General features: G+C 45.6%; 1 long non-coding RNA gene across 1 annotated transcript; it reads right to left on the bottom strand.

Annotated features, from left to right (window-relative positions):
* Positions 1-13950: 13950 nt before the first annotated feature.
* On the bottom strand, positions 13951-18689 carry LOC308465443. The gene is made up of 3 exons (XR_013980444.1): positions 18564-18689; positions 14999-15112; positions 13951-14034 (listed from the first exon to the last, which is right to left on the bottom strand). It is a non-coding gene; the product is annotated as an uncharacterized lncRNA (long non-coding RNA).
* Between the last annotated feature and the right edge of the window lie 4817 nt (positions 18690-23506).

The raw sequence follows: 23506 nt of genomic DNA on the forward strand, positions 1-23506 counted from the left end.
CATAGGAGATGGTGCACGTCGAGGGATGGGCCTGATTCTGCTTCAGTGACCCCCACACCACCTGTTCCTCCATGCGCAGCTATTTGGGCAATGCCAGGCCATCCTCTGAAGAGGAGTTCTCTAGAAGAGCACAACAGATGCATAACAACACCAGATATCACCAGAAGTGACCTGCTGGGTGAGGCAGAGCTACTGTGCCAGCTTCCTAGCAGATGGGTCACAGCTACTTAACAAGACGGAGAGAGGAAGGAGTGAAATGGCAGGGATGTCGTTGTGATGCAAACCTCACTGCAGCCCTGGTGTGAACATATGCCAGAAAGCAGTTCTTCTCCAACCACTAAGCCACTACTGCATGTAATACGGATCTGATTTCTTTCCGTAGGATCTGATTTCTTTCCACAGGGCCTATAAGTCAGAGTTGTTCCGCCTGGCCTTTGGCTTGGAATCAACTTGATCCCCTCCCCCTCTTTCCTTTTTCCTTTCTTCTTCTGTGATGGAACTCCTATTTGGGGACTTTTTTCTGGCCCACAGAGGACCAGTCTGGATAGTTGCCCTTGGTGAAGATTTGACGTTTTCATCCCTAAAAAGTTTTTGATTTGAGTTTCTGCTGAAATGAGGCTGCACTTTAATGTTGTATTTTAATCTTGTTTTTAAGTTGTATTTTAATCAATTGTTTTTATACCTGGTGTTAGCCACCCTGAGCCCGGTCTTGGCTGGGGAGGGCGGGGTATAAATAAAATTTAAAAATAAAATAAAAATGCTCTGTTGAACCATGAAACCCTGCTGTCTCTGAGCTTTCTTGCCTGGATAGTGATCCTGTATCTGCCTCTTCGTGACTATCAACACTTGGTCCTACTGGGGCATCCAGATTACCGTATTTTTCGCTCCATAAGACGCACTTTTTTCCTCTTAACATCTAAGAGGAAATGTCTGTGCGTCTTATGGAGCAAATGTGTGGTCCCTGGGGCTGAGGGGGGAACCCGGGCTTCCCCCACCAGCCCCAACAAGCTCCTAAGCAGCTCTGGGGTAGCCCGCGAAGCCTTCACAGGGCAGCGGGGAGCCTTCATCCTGCTGCCCTGGGGAGGCTTCGCGCGGCTATCCCTGGCTTTTGCGGGAGGTGGGGGAAGGGACAGAGCGAGGCTCTCTCACTTCCCCCACCTCCCGCAAAAGCCCCCAAGAGCCGCGCTCCCTTTAAAGAGCTGCGCAGAGTGTGTGTGCGGCGCTTGGGGGCTTTCCCCCGAGGATGGAGAAGGGCAGCCCGTCCACGCAGCTCATGAAAGGGAGCCCTGAGCTGAGCTGTATGCATCCCAGGCTCTGCTCAGTGCTCCCTTTAAATAATATTTTTTTTCTTGAATTCCCCCCCAAAGAAGTACAGTGGTACCTCAGGTTACATACGCTTCAGGTTACATACGCTTCAGGTTACAGACTCCGCTAACCCAGAAATCGTGCTTCAGGTTAAGAACTTTGCTTCAGGATGAGAACAGAAATCGTGCTCCGGCGGTGCAGCAACAGCAGGAGGCCCCATTAGCTAAAGTGGTGCTTCAGGTTAAGAACAGTTTCAGGTTAAGCACGGACCTCCGGAACAAATTAAGTACTTAACCTGAGATACCACTGTAGGTGCGCCTTATGGTCAGGTGCGCCGTATGGAGCGAAAAATACGGTAATTGATGGCCAGTGGTAGCTGGGGCCTATTGGGACTGATAGGGCAAAAAGGAGGGAACCAAACAGTAGGTGTCTCTAGAGCCAATGAGAGGTAGAGGAGCCAACTAATTCTATCTGTCCCCATCCTCCTCCTTGCTGAGTTCTGTAAGGGACAACCCTGAGACTCAGGAGGAAGAAGATGCCAACGAGGGCCACCCCTGTGGACTGGTTGTATAATTAAGAAGGCAGGCAAGTGGGGGCAGACCAAGGGTGGAGGGTCAGGGTCCCATTTGCCCCAATGGGGCAGGCTCCACCACATAAAGATCTCAACCTTTCATCTATTTGGGAGTTGGGGGAGGAATCAGAAATGCAGTAGTGAACAACTCTGCTTGCTAGAGGTTACATTGTATTGACCAGTGGCCAGTTAATTACATTGTCTGAAGTATCGCAACCAAGTGTGAGAGCACTTTTAAGAAGTTAAGTCTATTGATCACGCACCCTGAAGTATTGACAGAAATGATGGCAATTAAATGGAGGCAGTGTGTTCGATCCAGTTATAATTAAGATCAAACAGGTGGGACACCTTGGGAACAAAATCAAGCTAATAATCTAGTCTTAAGTAGAGAGGTGATTAATTATGGAAGAAGGAAAGGAAAGGGGGAGATGTGTAATATCGGTCTCGCTTTCAAGGTCTTGAGAGCAAGTCTGAAATGGTTCTTTCATGCTGGCTTTGTGCAGGAACACACTTGACCCATGGAGCTCACACTTTACCATGCTATGTGGGCCCTCACTACAGAAGAAGTAGAAGGACTGCACCCCTCCAGATTTTGCTGAACAGCATCTCCCATCATGCCTGACTCCATGCTGGCTGGGGTTCATGGGCTTTGTAGTGCAGCAACATCGGAGGGTGGGCACAAGTTAGCCACCCCAGCACTATGAAGGTTAGCATCAATGGTACGGATGTGTTCCCCTTGCTTTGACTACATGATTTCTGTCTGGTGGAGATGAGTCATAGACAGGTGTCAGCTGGTAAGCCACAACTCATCTCCTACTGAAAGGTGTGCCCAGCAAACTCCATTTTCCATCCTCTTGCAGCTAAGAGCGACTCTGCTCCAGAATGTAAGGCAGAAGGAATGAGACATTCAAACACTGGTTCAATCTACCTACCCTGGCTATTCACAGTAAGAGATACAGTATAAAGGAAGGATGAGCATTTAAGGGTCCTTAGGGGAGACCCTTTGGGTGAGGCACATAGGGGCAAGAGCAAAGCTACAAACATTTGCTCTGCTTTCTTCTTAAGCCTTGGAATTATGGAGGTCATGGAGAAGGTTGTCTGCTGAGCACGTAGCAAAGAGATGATTTAAAAAGTATGTTTGAGGCACAATAGGACAGATATTGCAGAGGAAAGAAAGGGCAATACATGAAAGAATATAGAACAAGATATTATTAAAGACTTTGGGTATTTGGGACTGGAGCAATGTTAATTATCAAAAGTGGATTATCAGAACTGGAACAGGTTTGAACAATGGGAAGGGAAAGACATTTAAGATAAGCAAAAGAGTGAAGGAACATGGGGTCTATTTGGGGGACAGAGTGCAATGTGTTGAAAACGTCACATTAATGAATGGGTTGAAATATGGCAATGAATTAAGGAAGATATGGCTGCTGGGCTTTCAGTATTATTCTTTTCAGAGGTTGGATGAAATGTGTATTGGATATGAAAGAGGTTTTTGGAACTGATCAGATGAAAATGAGATATGAATTAACAAGACTTTTAAATATATATTCTAAGTCACAGGGGTTCTTACAAATTGATTATATGGAAGTAAGAATTAATGTTCATCATAAATTATAAGCGCTCATGGGGGGAATTAACTAATTAATGACTTGATTAATGGCAAAAAAGATTGAAGGACTTCATAAAAATTTAATTAGTGATCTAACCATGAAAGGGAAAGAAGTCTACAAAAAGTGTTAAGGCCTATTATCCAACTGTAAAAACAGAGATATTTGAGAAAACAAGTATAAGAAAGTAAAGTCGCAATCCTAACTCCACTTACCTGGGAGTAAGCCCCATTGAATTCAATGAGTGGCTGGTGTCCAATAGATCTGGTAGTGAAGAAGTCAGGGAGCCAGAGCCATTGATTCTCACAACCAACTCATTCTCCATTTATCCTCAGCCCCACCCTACTAAATTCTACAAGGGCAACATGAGGAATGGTTGAAGGAGCTAGGTATGTTCAGACTGGAGAAGTTTGAGGGGTGATATAATAGCCATCTTCAAAGATCTGGAGGGCTGCCCCATGGAAGATGACACTCCAGAAGGTAAGACCTGACCCAAGAGATTCAAATTACAAGAAATGAGATTCCATCTAAACATTAGGAAGAAGTTTCTGACTGTAAGAGATGTTTGACAGTGGAAGAGGCTTCCACGAGGAGTGGTGGGCTCTCCTTCCATAGAGGTTTTGAAACAAAATTCAGAGAAGTGCAATTTTTAAATGATAGCTGTATTTCAATTTGAAATATCCCCCACCCACCCCTGAAAGTCTTAATTAGGTAAGAGCTAATTCACTGGAACAGACTACCTTAGAAGGTTGTGGGGTCTCCATATGAAGTTTTTAAAGAGAGGAAGGGTGGCCATCTGGGATTCTTTAGCTCTGATTCCTGCATTGCAGTGGGGTTAGACTAGATGTCCTTTGACGTCCTTTCCAACCTTACAGTCTAAATCCTGTACTACATTTATAATTCATCTTGAATCAGGGGTGTTCTTCTGATAACTTGTGCCTCTCTGTCTCTCTTGTGCATTTTGGAAGCGCAGAGGGAGGGAGAGAGAGAGGTTAGTTGAAGCCTTCCACTCCAATAATCATATATTTTTTTAAAAGAATTACCCTTTAAAAGAGCACTCAAGACTATTAAGCACAGGCATTACATCTTACTTTCTAAACTGAATGGAATGTTTAAATAGCAAGTGATTATTTTGACTGCATCCATCTCCAAGCATTGACACGCTAATGTTGCTTTAGGGGTAAGCCTGTCAATTATTTTGGGAAAAAGTAATTCTGCCTTCCAAGAGGAATATAACTCTCTAATAAAGAATATTTATAGCACGGCATAATTTTGTCTAACAGTGGCCACGTTAGGAATATGCTCTTACTGTAACTAAGCAAAACATTTCCTAAAACAATTACAATTCATTTTTGAGATGTGCTGGCAATTAACTTTTAGAAAACACTCCATTTTTATTATTATCATTTTTTTTTTATTTTTTTTTTTTTGCAGAAGTGAGAAATTATTATGGCTTTGAGGGGTTTGCCTCCCTCCTTTGCCAACGTCAACAAAAAAAAACAAAACAGAAGGCCAATCCCACTTTCGCTGTAACAGCACTGATGCGCCCAAGCCGCAGCTGAAAGCCAGCATGGGGGGCATTTCCACATTGTCACCCCATCTCTGGTGGTGAATTTTGGGATGGGGAAAATTCTCAGTAACTTTCAGGGGCAAGATCTCACTGGGAGTGGTGGCAGCAGAGGTGTCCCCCTTCTTTACAATTTTGCTTTGGTTTGCTTTGTTGTAGTGCCCACATTTACCCCCAAACAATGACTTGTTGGAATGCCACCATATCTGGGGGGAATTTCAGGACTAATAATAATAATAATAATAATAATAATAATTTATTATTTATACCCCGCCCATCTGGCTGGGTTTCCCCAGCCACTCTGGGCGGCTTCCAACAAAACACTAAAATACAATAACCTATTAAACGTTAAAAGCTTCCCTAAACAGGGCTGCCTTCAGATGCCTTCTAAAATTTTGGTAGTTATTTTTCTCTTTGACATGTGGTGGGAGGGCGTTCCACAGGGCGGGTGCCACCACCGAGAAGGCCTTCTGCCTGGTTCCCTGTAACTTGGCTTCTCACAGCGAGGGACCGCCAGAAGGCCCTCAGCGCTGGACCTCAGTGTCCGGGCAAAACGATGGAGGTGGAGACGCTCCTCCAGGTACACTGGACCAAGGCCATTTAGGGCTTTAAAGGTCAGCCCAAAGATCCCTCCCTAGGCCTGGAAGTCCTTGTCCTGGAAGCCAGTCAGTGGTACTCATCCTTAGGAGCAGAGATTGCTGGAAAGAGAACTCAGGCTGCCCAAGCAAGCACTTCACTTCCTCATGGTGGCTTTTGTCTTCGTTTGCCACCATCTTTGTTCCTGGGGTCTGGGAGGTGATGTAATGACATCCCATGCATGTGCAGGTCCCTGGATTCAGCAAGATGGCTTGTGGAGCTGAATTTATCAAGGATCACAAAAATCAAACATAATCATATGTCTTTGCTTCTGTGGTTGTCAATCAATGGACAATTACATAGTAAACTAGCGGATGGCGCTGTGGTCTAAACCACAGAGCCTCTTGGGCTTGCTGATCGGAAGGTTTGCAGTTCAAATCCACACGATAGGGGTGAGCTCCCGTTGCTCTGCCCCTAGCAGTTCGAAAGCATGCCAGTGCAAGTAGATAAATAGGTACTGCTGCGGCGGGAAGGTAAACAGTGTTTCCATGCGCTCTGGCACTCGTCATGCTCCTTCGTGCGCCAGTAGCGGTTTAGCCCTGCTGGCCATATGACCTGGAAATCTGTCTGTGGACAAACGCCGGCTCCCTCAGCCTGAAAACAAGATGAGAGCCACAACCCCATAGTCGTCTTTGACTGGACTTAACTGTCCAGGGGTTCTTTAACTTTACCTTTACCTAGTAAACTATAGGCAAAGTCCCACAGAGTTCAGGACATCTCATAAAATTTAGGTGAGAGCTTTCCAGAAATTGCCGCTGCTGCCAGTGCCGTTCCTCCACCAGTGGTGAAGCTAGCAAAGCAGGTGAGGTGCCCATCAGGATGCCGCCTCTTGGGTTTCCATACCTGAGGTGACTGCCTCAGTCTGTCTCATAGGTGGACCAGCCCTACCTCTGAATACCAGTTGCTAGGACTGACTGAATGAATATTTGTGTCAGCCATCGGCCATAGCAGTAAAACAACAATACGCTATACAAAGACTAGAAATAAAAAGTTAATTATATAAAATACATTTTAGGGTTTTGAATCAATAGTCAAATAGTGGATCTTATTCTGATTGCCCCAGCTAAAAACCTTGCAACCTTTGCTGTCACCTGCTCATCTTGATCTGCCAAGAGAAAGTGGCTGGGCAACCAGGAATGGACAATAAAAGAAGGGTGATAATCTCATTCCTCAAGTCTTTATAAAGAGTGCAAGCCAGCAGGGCATGTGCCACCGATTCGGTAATGCCATCAAAATTGTTGTCTATGGTGAATACTTTCCTATTTTTAAGTCTTCATTCTTGAACTTTTCTTCTTTTCTTTTTCTCTTACATTTCTTTTTTCTTCTTCTTTGTGAATATTGTTTTACAGATGTGTAAATAATTATATGCATGTGACTAGGTAAAATATTTGTATTCTTTATTTTTCCTAATTTTCCTTTGGCTACATGTATTTTTCTTTATTTGTAATTGGATATTTGTATTTTTTTTCTATTTTGTACTCAATAAAATTTATTTAATTTTTTTTAAAAAAAGAAGGGTGATAACCTCATTCCTTATAAAGAGTGCAAGCTAGCAGGGCATACACCACCTATTCGGTACTGCCATCTCCACAGGGACATAAGCGTTTTTCATGTGGAATCTGTTGGAATCATCCCTCAAGTACAGCCGAGGGAAATACATTCAATCTTTCGAGAGTAAAAGCTAGATATCACATGTAAGGAGAACATGTCCTGCCTTCAGGTCCTGCTTTCAGGCTTCCCCTAGACCAGGGGTCAGCAACCTAAGGCCCATGGGCCAGAAGTGGCCCGCGGAGGTTGTTTGACCAGCCCCCGAGCTGCCCCCGAACTGAGTTCCCCACTCACGCGCTGCGCTAAACTGGAGCAACGCGGTGTAGGGACTTGCTTCTGCGGCTCTGGAAATTGCGTCTGCGCATATGCCGAAAATTGCGTCTACGCAGGCACCGGAAATCGCGGGGGGCACGATCTCCACGGGACCGATCCGGCCCAGGCAAGATAAACCTTGCTGACCCCTGCCCTAGACATATGGCTGGCCAATGTGAGAAAAAGATTCTGGACCATAATGGGTCTTTAGCCTAGTCCAGCTACAAGGCTCTTCTTACATTCTGCGTAAAATGGATGTTTCCCGGTGTATTTGTATTAGCTCCAAGCCTTCTAACAAATAAATCATCTTCTGCATTGTCCCTTTAAATGGGGGGCTCACTAGCCCTCGTGAATAGTTCCTAAAACACCATAGAACAGAACTAATGGTTAACTGTTTGAAAGTATTCTAAACGTGCCACTAAAATTCTTACAAAAAGGAAATTGGTTATTTCCTCACAGAGGGAGGGAAAATGAGCAGGGGGGGGAGATTGTGCAGGCCTATAATCAAGAATACAAAGACGCATCGTTCTTTGAACAGAGAGACGGTGCTTTCTTCCTCATGCAATGAATACAACTGCAATTTCAGACATTTAATCAGCTGCCAAAACCCAAGATGAAATCTGCACAATTTCTCTCTTTTTGGCACTCTCTGCTCAAAATGACACTTATGAATTTGCTTCTGAGCTGCTTAAAGGGCTTTGCTTCACAAAGGAGTGACAAGTGTCTCTCTCTGTAGAAGATTCTAGTAATTCTCCCGATGATAATAAACTCCCTATCTTTAGGAAAATTGCTGCACGTTGTTGTAAAAGAAAAACAGGATACAGAGAAGAAGCGTTTATTTTTTTAAAAGAGAAATAAAGTTCTGTATACTAATAACAGCTGTTTGTCAGCTCCACTTTTGCTTCTGAAGTATTTGGTATTGCAGGGGAAAGAGACAGGGATCAGGAACCTCAGTTATGTGGGCCAAATGTGGCCCCCAGTTATTGTTACGTGGCCCTCGGGACTCTCCCAAGGCCTTGCCTCCTTCCAAATCCTCCTCAGCAGCCCTGCTGCCCATCCATTTTGAGAGTTTCTGCTGGCTGGGTTGTGTCCTTGAACCCTGCTGGTGCCTCTGGCCTACCTAGATGGAGGACAGAAAGGAGTGAGTATGTGTGAAGAAACTTGTTGTTGTTCTTTAGTCGTTTAGTCGTGTCCGACTCTTCGTGACCCCATGGACCAGAGCACGCCAGGCACTCCTGTCTTCCACTGCCTCCCGCAGTTTGGTCAAACTCATGCCGGTAGCTTCTGGAATACTGTCCAACCATCTCGTCCTCTGTCGTCCCCTTCTCCTTGTGCCCTCCATCTTTCCCAGCATCAGGGTCTTTTCCAGGGAGTCTTCTCTTCTCATGAGGTGGCCAAAGTATTGGAGCCTCAGCTTCAGGATCTGTCCTTCCAGTGAGCACTCAGGGCTGATTTCCTTAAGAATGGATAGGTTTGATCTTCTTGCAGTCCATGGGACTCTCAAGAGTCTCCTCCAGCACCATAATTCAAAAGCATCAATTCTTCGGCGATCAGCCTTCTTTATGGTCCAGCTCTCACTTCCATACATATATAACATTGTATGGTGTTAAATGTATGTTCCCTTTGCTGGTGGCTCACTGCTCTGCAGCACCCTCTGGGGTCACATTTTAATAACACATTTTTAACGTTATAAACCATGAGGTTAGATCTGCCCCAAGAAATTGGTGTAAAAGAAATAGTGGAGGAAAGGCAAGCTGCCCATCAGGACATCCCTGGGCCAAACCTCACCTCTGCCCAGGAACTGACTGGAGCAGCCTTAGAGCCAAGCTACACAGCCTTTAAGTACAGATCTGTGTTTGCGTACAAATGGCCGCTGCAGCTTCCCCAATCTAGAATGGGTTCCTAACATGGCAATGAGAAGAACTTGAACCTTTTACCCCCACTATGCCCTGGATCCAAATCAAGCTCCCCTGAAATTAGCAATTTACATTGCCCATTCATTTCAATGGGAGGTAGTTGTTTTTCTCATGCAAATTTTCTCATGCTCTCTCTCTCTCTCTCACACACACAGAGAGAGAGAGAGAGAGAGAGAGAGAGAGAGAGAAGGAGGTCCCAATCCAGAGCAGAAGGCCACCCTGGCAATTTGTGGGACAAGCTAACCAATCCACAGCTTAGACACACTGCTTTTCTTCAGCCTCAGTTGCCCCACCTACAATATGGGGGCATACGGGTGGCGCTACAGTCTAAACCGCTGAGCCTCTTGAGCTTGCTGATCGGAAGGTTGGCGGATCGAATCCCCACGATGGAGTGAGCTCCCGTTGCTCTGTCCCAGCTCCTGCCAACCTAGCAGTTCGAAAGCACGCCAGTGCAAGTAGATAAATAGATACCGCTGTGGCGGGAAGGTAAACAGTGTTTCCGTGTGCTCTGGTTTCCGTCACAGTGTTCCGTTGCGCCAGAAGCGGTTTAGTAATGCTGGCTACATGACCTGGAAAGCAGTCTGTGGACAAAGGTCATCTCCCTCGGCCTGAAAGCGAGATGAGCGCCGCAACCCCACACTCGCATTTGACTGAACTTAACCATCCAGGGGTCCTTTACCATTTACCTTTACCTTATGGTGGAATAATAATAATAATAATAATAATAATTTATTTATACTCCGCCCTCCCCAGCCAGTGCCGGGTTCAGGGCGGCTAACACCAAATATAAATTACAATAAAACGTAATAGAAAAGGAAAGACAAAACAAAGCAGTTACCGTATTTTTCGCTCTATAAGATGCACCAGACCATAAGACGCACCTAGTCTTTCCAGGAAAACAAGAAAAAAAATATTCTGAATCCCAGAAGCCAGAACAGCAAGAGGGATCGCTGCGCAGTGAAAGCAGTGATCCCTCTTGCTGTTCTGGCTTCTGGGATAGCTGTGCAGCCTGCATTCGCTCCATAAGACACACACACATTTCCCCTTACTTTTTAGGAGGGGAAAAGTGAGTCTTATAGAGCAAAAAATACGGTAATTAAATCCTCACTTACCTTACCAGGTTGTTTTCAGGATAGTTTCTACATAATGCATGTGAAACATTTTGAGCACTTGCAAATGATGTACAAATATATCTGGCTAAGTATTTTCTATACTGATTGGCAGCGGCTATCCAGAGGTTCAGACCAGGGCACTTTTCAACCTGGGATCTTCTGCATGCAATATAGATGCCCTACTATGGAACTACATACTTCCTCAAGATTCTTCTTGCATCCTTATAACAAATAAAGGCAGGCACTGGTGCTCAATTTCCCAAAGAGAACCAAAACAGGATGAGAAATCTGTTGTTATTCTGCTACTGAGAGTTCCTTCTGAGAGTACCTGCTGACCTCCCCTTCTTAAAAGATGCACAGCACCTCCGTGGGAAGCCGCAATCAATAGCCCCATCCAATAGGGTTCACAGTTATTTAGTCATCAGCTCATTAGAAGAGGGAAATAGATTACACTCTTCATAATTTTACTTATTGATTGGGGCTGTTTTGGGGAAAGTTATTTTTATTTTTTATTTTAAGGCCCTCTTACGATAAATGTGCCTAAAGTGAAAAATAAAATAAAATGCACGGCTAATTAACTATTCCTATAAAAGCAGGTGATAATTAATGGCCCATCCAGTAGCAGTAAAAAGAAGAAGAAGCTTTTTAAAATGGGGGGGGGGGACTATGATAAAGTTTACAGAAATGCTCTGTTGCAGAAAATTAAATCCACAGTTTGCATCAGCAAGCTAACAGCCTCACAGCACTTTGAGCATTAATAGTGTTGTATGATTTACAACTTAATATTATGAGCTAGCAAAAACAGCTATCGTTCTGATGGGTAGGAAGTGCATATATAGAAGGGAGGGTTTGTGTGTGGCAGGAATTTATCGGGTGGGAGAGGCATAGAAGGGCTGAGACACAGGCTACCATGGCAAGACTTTGCAGCTGGCAAGTTGTAGTTCAATGGCAAATGTGCTTCAGTGCAAGCAAGTGTAAAAGGATGCACATTTGGGAATCAAAAGCTTAAGATCACAGCTAGCTCTGACTGTCTCACAAAGACTAGAAGTGTGCCATTCAAATTAGCTGGAATCCATCATGCATGCAGTGTGCATAAACCCAAAGGACCTCTAAGCATGGCTTAATGCATCCACCCCACATTTGCAGAACTATAACTAGGCATCCCATGGTTCAGCTTCCATTGTAATAGAAGTTCAAGTCTAGTCCTGATGAGTGCTGATCTTTAACAAAGAAATTCCTAAGCAATCAGAGAAATTTTCTGAGATTTGCTCCTGTTGTTTTTGTGAGGGTCACCTTCAGCTAAACGGGGGGGGGGGGGGGCAGCCTCTGAAATTTTCAATCAATGATGCTAGAGAGATTGCAGGCGGGGGCGGGGGGGAAGAGAACTGATATACAGCTCAGAGCCACCTTGGGACATGGGCTTGATAGACAAGCTGGAGCTATAATATTAGCTCAGACGATCACAAAAAGATAATCTCCCTGTCAAACAGAATGTCAGCAGTACAGCAGAATATTTATCGAGGAAATCTTTTCCTGCACCCCAGGAAGTGATTTGTTTTGTACTGTCAGTTTACAAGGAGTGCAGGAGGTCCTCCAAGGACAAACTCTGAGTTGCCTCTATTAATCCCCAGAGAAACATGAGAGCGTAGCCAATTGTCAATGATGATGGGACTCGTAGTCCCAAACGTCCAAAAAGTATTAGTTCTTTGTTTGTTTTCTGCATCTATGCCTTGACCAAAAAGGCTAACCCAAAATCAAGCTCACCATCTTAAAAAAGGCATGGCACACAAGGAAAAAAGAAGGGAAGGGAAGAGGGCAAAACAAGCTCAAGCACAAGTTCTTAACATTACAGTACTTAAAGTTGCAGCTGATGTCGGTGGCAGTTCTGACTGTCTTGCCAGAATAGAATAGTTCCTCCCTTGAAGCTCGCTCCTCTCCCAGATCAGATCCTGGACCAGAGCAGGTGATCATGCTCAGGCCAAGAGGACAGGGCAGCTCCTGCCACACAGTTCTTCCCTCAGACAGCTGACTTGACGGCAGTTAGACTACAGGTTGGTAGGAAGCTGCAGCACAGACTAGCTGCAGAATAAGTGGTGATGAATTCAGCGGCAGTACCAGAGGAATGTGGTGTAGTTAATTGTGAGGCACTGCTCAGGAGCTAGATACCTTTATGGAATGTAGGAAGCTACCAGGTCAGACTATCTGTCCATCTAGCAGTGGCGTAGCGTGGGGGGTACAGGGGGGGCTGGCCGCACCGGGCGCAACATCTGGGGGGGGCGCGGGCTCGCACTCGCAGCTCTCTGCCCCTACCTGGCTCACTCACTCTCTCTCACTGCAGTGCTGGCTGTGCGAATCCGATCCGAGCCGCTGGGTCGCCGCCCACTGTGGAGGGGGTGGGTGCCAGGCGTGCGGTGTGGAGAGAGAGCGAGAGACTATCTGGGGGAGGGACAGTGCAGCGGCTGCCCAGCGCAGCGCTGAGCGCGGGAGAGAACCACACCAGACCAGACCAGGCAGCAGCAAGAAGAAACTGGCAGCGGTGGCAGGTTAGGGGTTAGGGGGCGCAAATTACTTGCCTTGCCCCGGGTTAGGGGGCGCAAATTACTTGCCTTGCCCCGGGTGCTGACAACCCACGCTACGCCGCTGCCATCTAGTAAGGTAAAGGTAAAGGGACCCCTGACCAGCAGGTCCAGTCGTGGCCGACTCAGGCTGGGCGTCATGAGGAAGACTTCAAACAGCTCACTTGGCTAACTGCCAAGTGAAACCAGACATGCAGAGAGCTTCTTTTCTGTTCTTTTATTAGTAAAGGTAAAGGGTAAAGGGACTCCTGACCATTAGGTCCAGTCGTGGACGACTCTGGGGTTGTGGCACTCATCTCGCTTTACTGGCCAAGGGAGCCGGCATACAGCGCGTACATGTGGCCAGCATGACTAAGCCGCTTCTGGCGAACCAGAGCAGCGCACGGAAACGCCGTTTACCTTCCCGCCGGAGCGGTGCCTATTTATCTGCTTGCACTTTGACATGCTTTCAAACTGCTAGCTTGGCAGGATCTGTCCATCTAGCCCTGTACTTTTTATTTACTCTGGGTGGCAGCAGCTCTTGGATTTTTAAGATTCAGTGCGGATTGTTAAAGCTGCATTAATGTTTTTAATTGATTTTGTATCGTGCCAAAGCATTTATTTTGTGAAGTCTGTAATTTAACTAATTAATGATCAATACCTATACAACAGCACAACATCAATAAGTTTCCGTTCTTGGTTGCAGGCTGAGTGATGCTGTCCAAGTCACAATGGACAACAGGCTCCGGGAGGGGGACCAGAGAGTTAAGAGTTCTGTCACTCTTCATCAGTGATGGCATCAGCACTAGCCAATTGACCCTGAACATCATGAGAAGAGCCTGCTGAATCTGGACAATGGCTCGTCTGGCCCAGCATCCTTCTTCCTGTGGACACCCAGATACCTGTGAGATACCCACAAACAGGACTTGAGCACGTGAACACTCTTCCCTCCTGGGGTTTCCAGAACTCCAACCATGGTTGTCATCTTCTGCTCACTAACCCCACAATGCACTGCTTCCCAGCTTTGTAGGACAAGGCCCAGGAAGGGGTATGCTCCTGCCTGGCTCTCCTACAGTGCACTGTGTTCTTTCCCCCACCCCAGCTCAGTAGCTTTATTCAGGACATTTTCAAGCCTTTTGTGTTTCTCCCAGATTAAGGCAGCTATTTTATCTATTTCTCCAACATGGCGAGTCGCTTCCAAGTACCCAAGCACATCATTAAGGGCAATCTGGCCTTGTCACGCTCAAATAGCCTTCCTCTTTATATATTAAAAATGCATTAAAAGGCTCTCTTGTTTCCCCACCAATTAGAGAGGCACAAATTCCTAGACTACAAACATAACATTTTACCGGATTCTGCTCACACGTCAAGAGGAGCGTACCTTTATTTTTAAATGAACGGCAGGTTTTTGTCAATTTATGGGTATAACATGGCATGCAATTTGAGCGTTATAGCTGCTAAATAAAAGGCTGGGAGATTATCCGTTTGTTTGCATCTTCTCTGCATCAACTGTGTTGGCTTAGCAACACTCCTGTCTGACAGTACTTCCCCGTTGTTTCATGTGGCACTGTTTGTACAACTAAATATAAGAACACAGGAAGAGCCCTGCAGGATCAGGCCAAATGAACAGCCCACCTAATCCATTATCCCATTCTCACAGTGGCCAGCCAGATGCCTGTGGGAAACTGACAAGCAGGATTCAAGCACAAGAGACCTCTCCCTTCCTGTGGTTTCCAGCAACTAGCATTCAGAAGTATTACTGCGTCCAGCTGTGGAGGCAGATCATAGCCATCAAGGCTAGTCACGTGCATTATAAACACCATACACTATTAAGATCATTTCCGACAAAGCAGTTACTGGGCTTACTGTTCTCTCCTTGCCTTGGATCCATCTCCCCTCGTCCCTGCTTCCTGTCCCTCCTTCAGACTCCTCCCACACTATTGCTGGTTTTGCTTCTGAACTCCGTTCACATTGTTACACCTGTCCAGGAAAGGAAGGAGGCAGTGATTTGGCCCAACCTGGGTTCACAGCAATCAGCGCTGTTTCTGTTCCATTGCAGTTCACCTTGCGCTATAACCTATGTTTTTCATTTCGCTATCCACTACATCCAACACTTATGTGATTATTTAGTTATGTACCGTGTTTTTCGCTCTATAAGATGCACCAGACCACAAGACGCACCTAGTTTTTGGAGGAGGAAAACAAGAAAAAAAATATTCTGAATCTCAGAAGCCAGAACAGCAAGCACAGTGAAAGCAGCAATCCCTCTTGCTGTTCTGGCTTCTGGGATAGCTGCGCAGCCTGCATTCGCTCCATAAGACGCACACACATTTCCCCTTACTTTTTAGGAGGGAAAAAGTGAGTCTTATAGAGCAAAAAATACGGTAATTAATTTCAGTGCAATAAAATAACGTAATTATTTACATAACATTTGTGGACTGAAAATAAACAACAGGCAATACTGCTCATATTTACTTGTGTGATTTCTGTTCCTAACCCTGGATGAACATGCAAATTGCAGGAATGTATGTTTCCATACATGAAATTCTCCAATACATGTCATCTGCCACTAGCAATCTACCAGTTGTCAACTTCTGTCTCCAGGCAGAAGCTATTTGCCCATGGACTTATTCATTATCTTTTCAGGGCCAGGATAAATATATCCTGAATTAACTGTATCTTTGACAGCTACTACTTTTCCTTAGGGTTAATCTGTTTCTTGGTTAATAAATTCACAACAAGTTTGCTGTTGTTTGTTGTTTGCTTTACTCTTAATGATGCACTATTTTTGATTGTGAGCTTTTGAAACTGATTTGTGGTCTATTCTGTGTTGGCACAATCTTCTCCAAGCCCTCCCAAATTCCCAAGCTTTGAACTGATGTGGCTCCACCCCTGCCTTTTTGCCTCCTGAACTCATGGGCTGCAATAGTTGGCAACACCACACACTCACATGTACACAGACAGACAGACAGAGACAAATACCCCCCTGTTTAGCTAATCCAGGGGTCGGCAACCTAAGGCCCATGGGCCGGTAGCAGCCCATGGGGCTCATCTATCTGGCCCATGGCGACCCCTCCCGCCCCTGCCCCCGCCTCCACTCTTACCAGCACGGCACGGTGCAGGGACTGACTTCTGGGTTGATGGCGTCTGGGTTGATGGCATGCGCACGGGCTCTCCTCTGACCCAGATGTGCGCTGGAAACAGAATGTGTACATGCGTGCGGGATGGAGAAGTGCCCGTGCACATGCACACACGCTATTTCTGGCGCACATCCAGGTCGAAGGAGTGCCGGAAATAGCATGTGCACACGCCACCAGCCCATCCTCCGACAGACGGAGAATGGACTGGCCCGTCGTCCAGTAAGCTTGCTGACCCCTGAGCTAATTCAAAGGAGGGGGTTTTTGTGGCCTAAGGGCTCATCACATGATCACTTTGACGTACACGGAGAAAATAATTTGCATTGCCATCAGGCAGTGGGGTCAAGTAACACTGGGTCTATTTTTTTCTTTTTACCACTGCTGCCAAAAGTTGGGGGAGGATTATATGAAGCTCCCATTTGTTGGGTCTTCATTTGAATGAGGCCCCTGAACTAGGAGTATATTATTGGCCATAGCAATGTGCAGCCCTTTGCAAAGTGTTGGCTACACACACACACCAGCCGTCCATTGCTTAAGCCAGGAAATTTTCTGTCCTTGCAGCACAATTTCTAATGCAATGGTGAACAAATTTAGCATGAAATTTTGCTAAAGGCAGAACAAATGGTGCTACATTATAGGTCTCCACAATCTTACTGTGAGCAAATACCTTTTTAAAAAAACAGCCTGTTTTTTGAAAGGAAAATCAATGTTCTCATTTCTTCAGTAGACCTGACACACACACACACATACACACACACACACACACACACACACACACACACACGTGTATATTCAGATATTCCTGGGGTTGTGTATACACTACTGGCTCATAACACATCTAGGTTGTTCTTTTTCTCAATGCAGATTGAAGCTGGTTTAGGGGGGAAATGAATCAAAACACAGCATTTTCATGAGAAACAACAGGATAGATACAGAATAGCTATGGGTTGTAGCTAATGAATGTACATTCTTTCCCAAACCAGAAGTGTTAGGAATGTGTGCTCAGCCCCAGTCAAGATCCACTGGGCCTGGCATCAAAGTCTGGTAAGCCCTTCTGGGAAGAGGAGAAGCAAGAAGAACGTGTGATGGACCTCAGCTCAGGATGGGGATAAATTAAAAGCTCACTGGAAACAGCCTCAGACGGACATTCCAGGTAGCACCCTACCTTTAGGAAGCTATAGCACTGAAGGACCACATAACACCCTTGACAGCCTGGGAGCTGCCGGAAAGGGCAACCAAGATGGTCAAAGGGACTGCAACAAACTATAGAGGAGACTGGCCACCTTGTAGCCAGCTAGACTGAAGCAAGGAGAAATGCATCCTTATTGGTCCTGCAAGGCTTTAAGGGGACTCAGGCTAAAGACCCTTCTCAGGGATACTTCAAAGATAAATACTGTTTTGGTTTGCAAGCTGCAGTGATAACGCTGGAGCCGTGCTTCTCCACCACTGTGGCCTGAAGGAACAAGCATTCCAAAATTGTGGATAAGAAAAGCTATGTGAAGGAGCAGGGTGAAGATAACTCAGAAATTAAATGCTCTTTTGTTTGGAGTTGAAACTCAGCACTATGCCTGCCTGCCTGCTTGCTAGCGAGCTAGATCTTGGTATTTTAAAATAGAAAAGAAATGAATTATTGAACCATATGTGAGATGAATGAATGTATTATATTTGCATGGACTTCTGACCTCTTGGTCCATCCTGTTTTATGAATACACAATGACCTATATTTTTTTAAATAAAAGGCTAAAAAAAGGATAACAGCCACTGTTCTTATGGAGTCAGCTCAGCTGAGAATATGTTCTTTCGTTCTTCTTAATGACCCACCTCTCAGTGGGAACAATGGAATAAACTTCACCAGTTCCAGGAATGGCTTAGTTTTCATCCTGGTTTTGGGAAATGCCTTGAGATTGGGAAATCAACAGACTCATGACTTCCCCCAGCATGCCCATGATTCTTTCCATAACATCCCCATTTTCTGTCTTACTGACACAAGAGATGTGGCAGGGGCAGACCTCGGTAATATGCTGTCCTATAGAGGCCATTTGGCACACACACCCCAGCCCTCGCAGCACTGGTTTAAGCTGGGCTTTGGGAAGGTGGAGTGAGGCTCTGGCAGAGTCCTCCAGCTCTCCTACCGTATTCCCAAAGCCTGCTAAGGACTTGCTTGGCTTTGGGAAGGAGGACAGAGGGCTCTAGGACCCTGCCAGAGCCCTCACACCTCATTCCCCAAGCCAGGCAAGTGTTTACCAAGCTTTGAGAAGGCACATTCCTCAGCTATGTGCCTGGTGCGACCATACCGTTCACACTGCCCGAAATCCGCCTCTGGCTCCAGAACTGGAAGGGCAAAAACCACGGGAGTTATGTACAGTGGCAGGGTGAGAACATCCAGCATTGTATCTCCCTCCCTGGTCCCAAGAACCCTGCAATGCAGGAATCACAGCTAAAGAATCCCTGACCATGTAACCTCCCTTTAAATACCTCCAAGGCAGAAGAGTCTACCGCCTTCTAAGTTCCACTTCCAAGTTCTACTCTCAAACAGTTCTTACTGTCAGATAGTCCTTCCTAACATTTAGCAGGAATCTCTTTGAATCCATTGATTAGGGTCCTACCCTCTGGAGCAGCAGAAAACAAGCTTGCTCCATCTTCCATGTGACAGCCCTTTAGAGCAGGGCTAGGCAAACTAAGGTCTGGGGGGGCAGATGTGGCCCAATCACCTTCCAAATCTGGCCTGCGGACGGTCCGGGAATCAGCCTGCCCTTTTATTTAAAATTCATCTCTGGGTTATTTGTGGGGCCTGCCTGGTGTTTTTACATGAGTAGAATGTGTGCTTTTATTTAAAATGCATCTCTGGGTTATTTGGGGGGGCATAGGAATTTGTTCATTTTTTTTTTTCCAAAATATAGTCCAGCTCCCCACAAGGTCTGGAGGACAGTGGACCAGCCCCCTGCTGAAAAAGTTTGCTGATCCCTGCTTTAGGGGGGCCATCCCATGGGGCGGACTGAGGCAAAATGGGATGGGACACCCCTGACTAGGGCCTATGTAAGAAGTGGGACCTACAGCAAGTCAAGTTCAGGTCTGAAGCCAAAAGCTACAGGGCAAGGTGGGTCAGAAGTTGCTGGACCAAGTGGGCAATTTGTGATTGGGTGATGCCATTTTGGCTGCATGAGGACCAGCATTCAGAGAACTGAGATTGTATGCTACAGTCCTTCCCGCTAGCTGGTGCCCTCTGGATGTTGTTGGACTACAACTCCCATCAGCCCCAGCTCTCGTGGCCCACGGCCAGGGGTGATGGGGACTGTAGTCCAACAATGTCTGCAGGGAAGTCAGATTGGGGGAAGGCTACAACCAAAAGAAGAGTCACTTGCAATGCAGCGTCTCACATTTTCTGCATTGGTGTGCAACACAAAATACCGAGGAAATGAAATGGTAAGCACCACAGTTGAAATGGTATCCCTTATCCCTGCTCCCAGATTGACTTCACTATATTCTGATTTAATGCAGTCTGACCTTTAGCTGGGAGGGGGACGGGGAGCTGACATTCCTCATATAAAGCACCTTGTTTAAAGGCAGGAGTCGTTATGCCCAGGATACGCTTTCAAAATTAAGATTAAATTTGAGTGCCTTGGGACACTTGTAAGTTTTCATGGCTTCTTAAGCTCATCTCTGGGTACAAGTTCTTTAGTAGGAGGCAGGGAACCAATAGTTGAATTCACCTGGGAGGCAGTAGAGAAGGAAACTGTCTGAAGAGGTCAGGAATCAAATTGGAGATCTGTAGTCACTCCACCTAGAATTATTTCAGGCATATTTACAACAGGACACAGCTCTATACAAGCCCCAGTAATCGACTGTTCCTTGATATTGCAAAGTGCAGGGTTTTGAAGGCACTGTCAATCAGCTGATCAATGGTGCCCGTCTTTACCTTCCCCACACATGACATCACATAGGATGCCATGTTTCAGAATTGCTGGGAAATGTAGTTGTCCCAGTGCTAATGAAAGACAAAGGTGGGGAAGAGGACTTGACTTAAAACCCACGATATTCTGAGATAGGCATGGGCAAACTCAGCCCTGCAGATGTTTTGGGACTACAACTCCCATCATCCCTAGCTAACAGGACCAGTGGTCAGGGATGATGGGAATTGTAGTCCCAAAACATCTGGAGGGCCAAGTTTGCCCATGCCTGTTCTAGTACCATTAAGCTTGGCTCATATTTGAGGTGAGCACTGAAAGTCCCCGAGAGCTATATTTAATTTGACACTCAAGTGACCTCACTTAATTTCCCCATTTTCCGTGCAACCATACACAACAGATAAGGTGTGCCAGTACAACTGACATCCAGGTGACAGCAAAAGCCGAGAAAGAGACCAAGAATTGCAGTTCTTCCCTTCACTGGCCATGCAGAACACCTTATTCTTGCCAGGCTGAAAAATGTTTGGGCTGTCATGCTCCCACTGATGAGGTTAAGACTGAAAGCATCCTTTCTGCTGGCGTTTTCCCCCAAGATCAACATTCATTAGGAAGTGATGGAAACCTTTTGCCCCGAATCCCCCAGTGCGTGAATTGCTTTTCACCATTCTGAGGGAGATGACCATCTGCAAAGAGACGAGTTGCTTGAAGGTGATGACAAGCCAGATGGGGGCCTTGACACTTGCTCCAGTGCTTACCCTTGAAGAAATTCTGTTTTCTCAGCAGTTCGGGGCAGGGGGGAGTTCCAATAGAGCACATAACTTTTTTCTCAACCCACCTGTTCCTTCAAGAGTGGACCTTGAAAGTCAGATCAATTACACAGCCACCTGCACTGAGCCATAACAAAATAGGAAGTGACCTTATACCTGATCAGTCCAGGCAGAGGTCTTTGACTTCCCTACCTAGAGGTGCCAAGGACTGAACCCAAGACTGAGCACCATGCTAAGTATATGCTCTGTCACTGAATTATGGGATATCAGATCTTTTTTTAACGTCAAGACAGACCACTGATCCATCTAGCTCTGTATTGCTTACACTAGGGGTAATCCATGTAGTATCTGTGGGATGTGAAACACAAGAGCAGTCAAGTACAACATTCCTAGAGTGAACATGTTTACACATGGGGAGGAATGCTTGTCCAGCCAGCAGGTAAGCTTCCTATTTCCTTCTGGGCTGGGACAGACTTCCTCTGTATGTGACTAGAGGTGGGCGTGGCCTCACCTGTGCAAGTAATAACAAAAGCACAGGGCAGGGAAGGGCAGCCATCTCTCTTTTTGACTACATGCATCAAAGAAGCAACATCTGCTTAGCCAAAGATGCTGTCTTGGCTTCCAGCCAAGAGAGGACAAGAGAGGTCTTCTTATGAGATAGTTTCTAGGTATATGTTACTTTTCTAAGCCAAGTCTGCCTTCTAGGATCCTATCGTGAACAGAATGATATGTGAGCAAACTCTTTTTATACTTTCATAGAAGACTGTGTCGTGTTTTATGAGGGAATAAGGGGGAAATACCAGAACAGTTATTATAGAGGCTTTAGCGAGCCTGAGCAAACGCATCCGCTGCAAGTTTAAAGGGGGAATGTTACTCTGCTAAATTGTGAACTTGTTAACACAACTTGGAAAAGGATATAATGAAACAATATATCCTCTCCTGCATCCCTGAACATTCCCACAGTATCCTCCAGAGTTGTTGGAGCCCTGGCCCTCATGGCCAGTGGTCAAGAATGATGGGAGCTGAAGTTCAACATCATCCTGAGGTTACCTCTGTCTTCACTGACCAGGAGAAGCTCTCTGGTGTTCCAGGCAGACGTCTTTCCCTGCCCTACCTAGAGATACCAAGCACTGAAGATGGTGCTTTTTACGTACAAGTCATTCATTGTATCATTGAGTTATGGCTCTTCCCCATTGGATGGAGCCTACTGAGTATGTCTACTGACTTATAAAGCAGAAAGCACTCACAATGATGAGGAAGAACAAAAATAGCTGCATTATACCAAGTCAGGCCATTGGTCCATCCAGTTCAGCAGGAAACCTGAACCTAGGACCTTCTACATGCAAAGCAGATGCTCTACCACTGATCTATCACCCGCCCGCTGCAAACAAAGCAAGCCAGTCCAGGTCTCCTTGAGAAGAAGACATTATGGTAGACCTATCGAGACTATTACAAGAACAATGAATGGTCAAATTAGAGCATAAATAGGTGTCACCTAGAGATCCTCATCTCCATTCCTTAGGCCCCCATCCTGTCTTCCCATCCAAATTCTCTCTCAACTTTTTAAACCTCTTCCAGCAATTTCAGTCCATGTTCAGCATGGTGGGTGGAAAAAAATCATTTGAGGCCAAGGAAGGTTGCCTGTAATCTTCAGACAAATGAATGATTTATTGATGGAAGTCACCAGGAGCTAATCGTTAGGTGTTAGGCAAAGCCCTGCTTTTGCTACCTCCAGACAACTTCGGGAACCCTTGCTAAGAAGCTCTGTAATTGCAGTGCACACTTTTTATTTCATAAAAAGCAAAATTGACAGCCTTTCCTGCTGCTTGCATTGGCTCCATTCCCCTCCTTGCAAAAATAGAGCCAATTGGCAGTTGGGCGGGTGTGTAACTAAATCCAAGTGGCTTATCCTTTGTGAAGTGAGTGACAGAAAAGGCTGGAAGTAATCCCAATGTCATTGACAATTGCATGCAGGAAATCCGAAGAAATGTGAGCATTTTCCCCTTCACTATTATCATGAGTTTGGGGTGGGTAGGCTGAATACCTGGGCTGGAATCCCAGAAATGGGCGAGCAAGTGGATTGGGCCTCAAAGGTTTGTTCACACAGTGCTGGCATCTCCATGTCTTTGGTGACCGGCGGGGGGGGGGTAAGCATTATCCTATTGGTTTGGGTGTTGTCGCCTTCTCTGCTCTAGGTTCTGATGTTGTTGTTTTTTAAAATATATATATATATTTTAAAACAATAAACAATAATTCAACAACATTTCAAATTTAACATTCAATCAACCTAAGACTTCCCCTCCCTCCATGGTTTCCCCAATGCTGCATATTATAATTACTATATATGCCTTCACTTCCTCACAAAATAAAGAAAGAAAGAAACTCCACTGCTGTTCTTACTCAAATCCTATCTGCGTTTTAGCATATTTACACTGAGTTTTTAAACAGTCTACAAACATTTTCCAATCCTCCTTAAGTTCAAACTCTTTTTTTTTTTTTTTTAAATGATATTTATTAAGATTTTCAAAAATACAGAAAGTAAGGATTAAAGTACATTCAAAGCCT

Source organism: Podarcis pityusensis (genome assembly GCF_964106645.2).
Source record: "Podarcis pityusensis genome assembly, chromosome: 16".
NCBI classification, from domain to species: Eukaryota; Metazoa; Chordata; class Lepidosauria; order Squamata; family Lacertidae; genus Podarcis; species Podarcis pityusensis.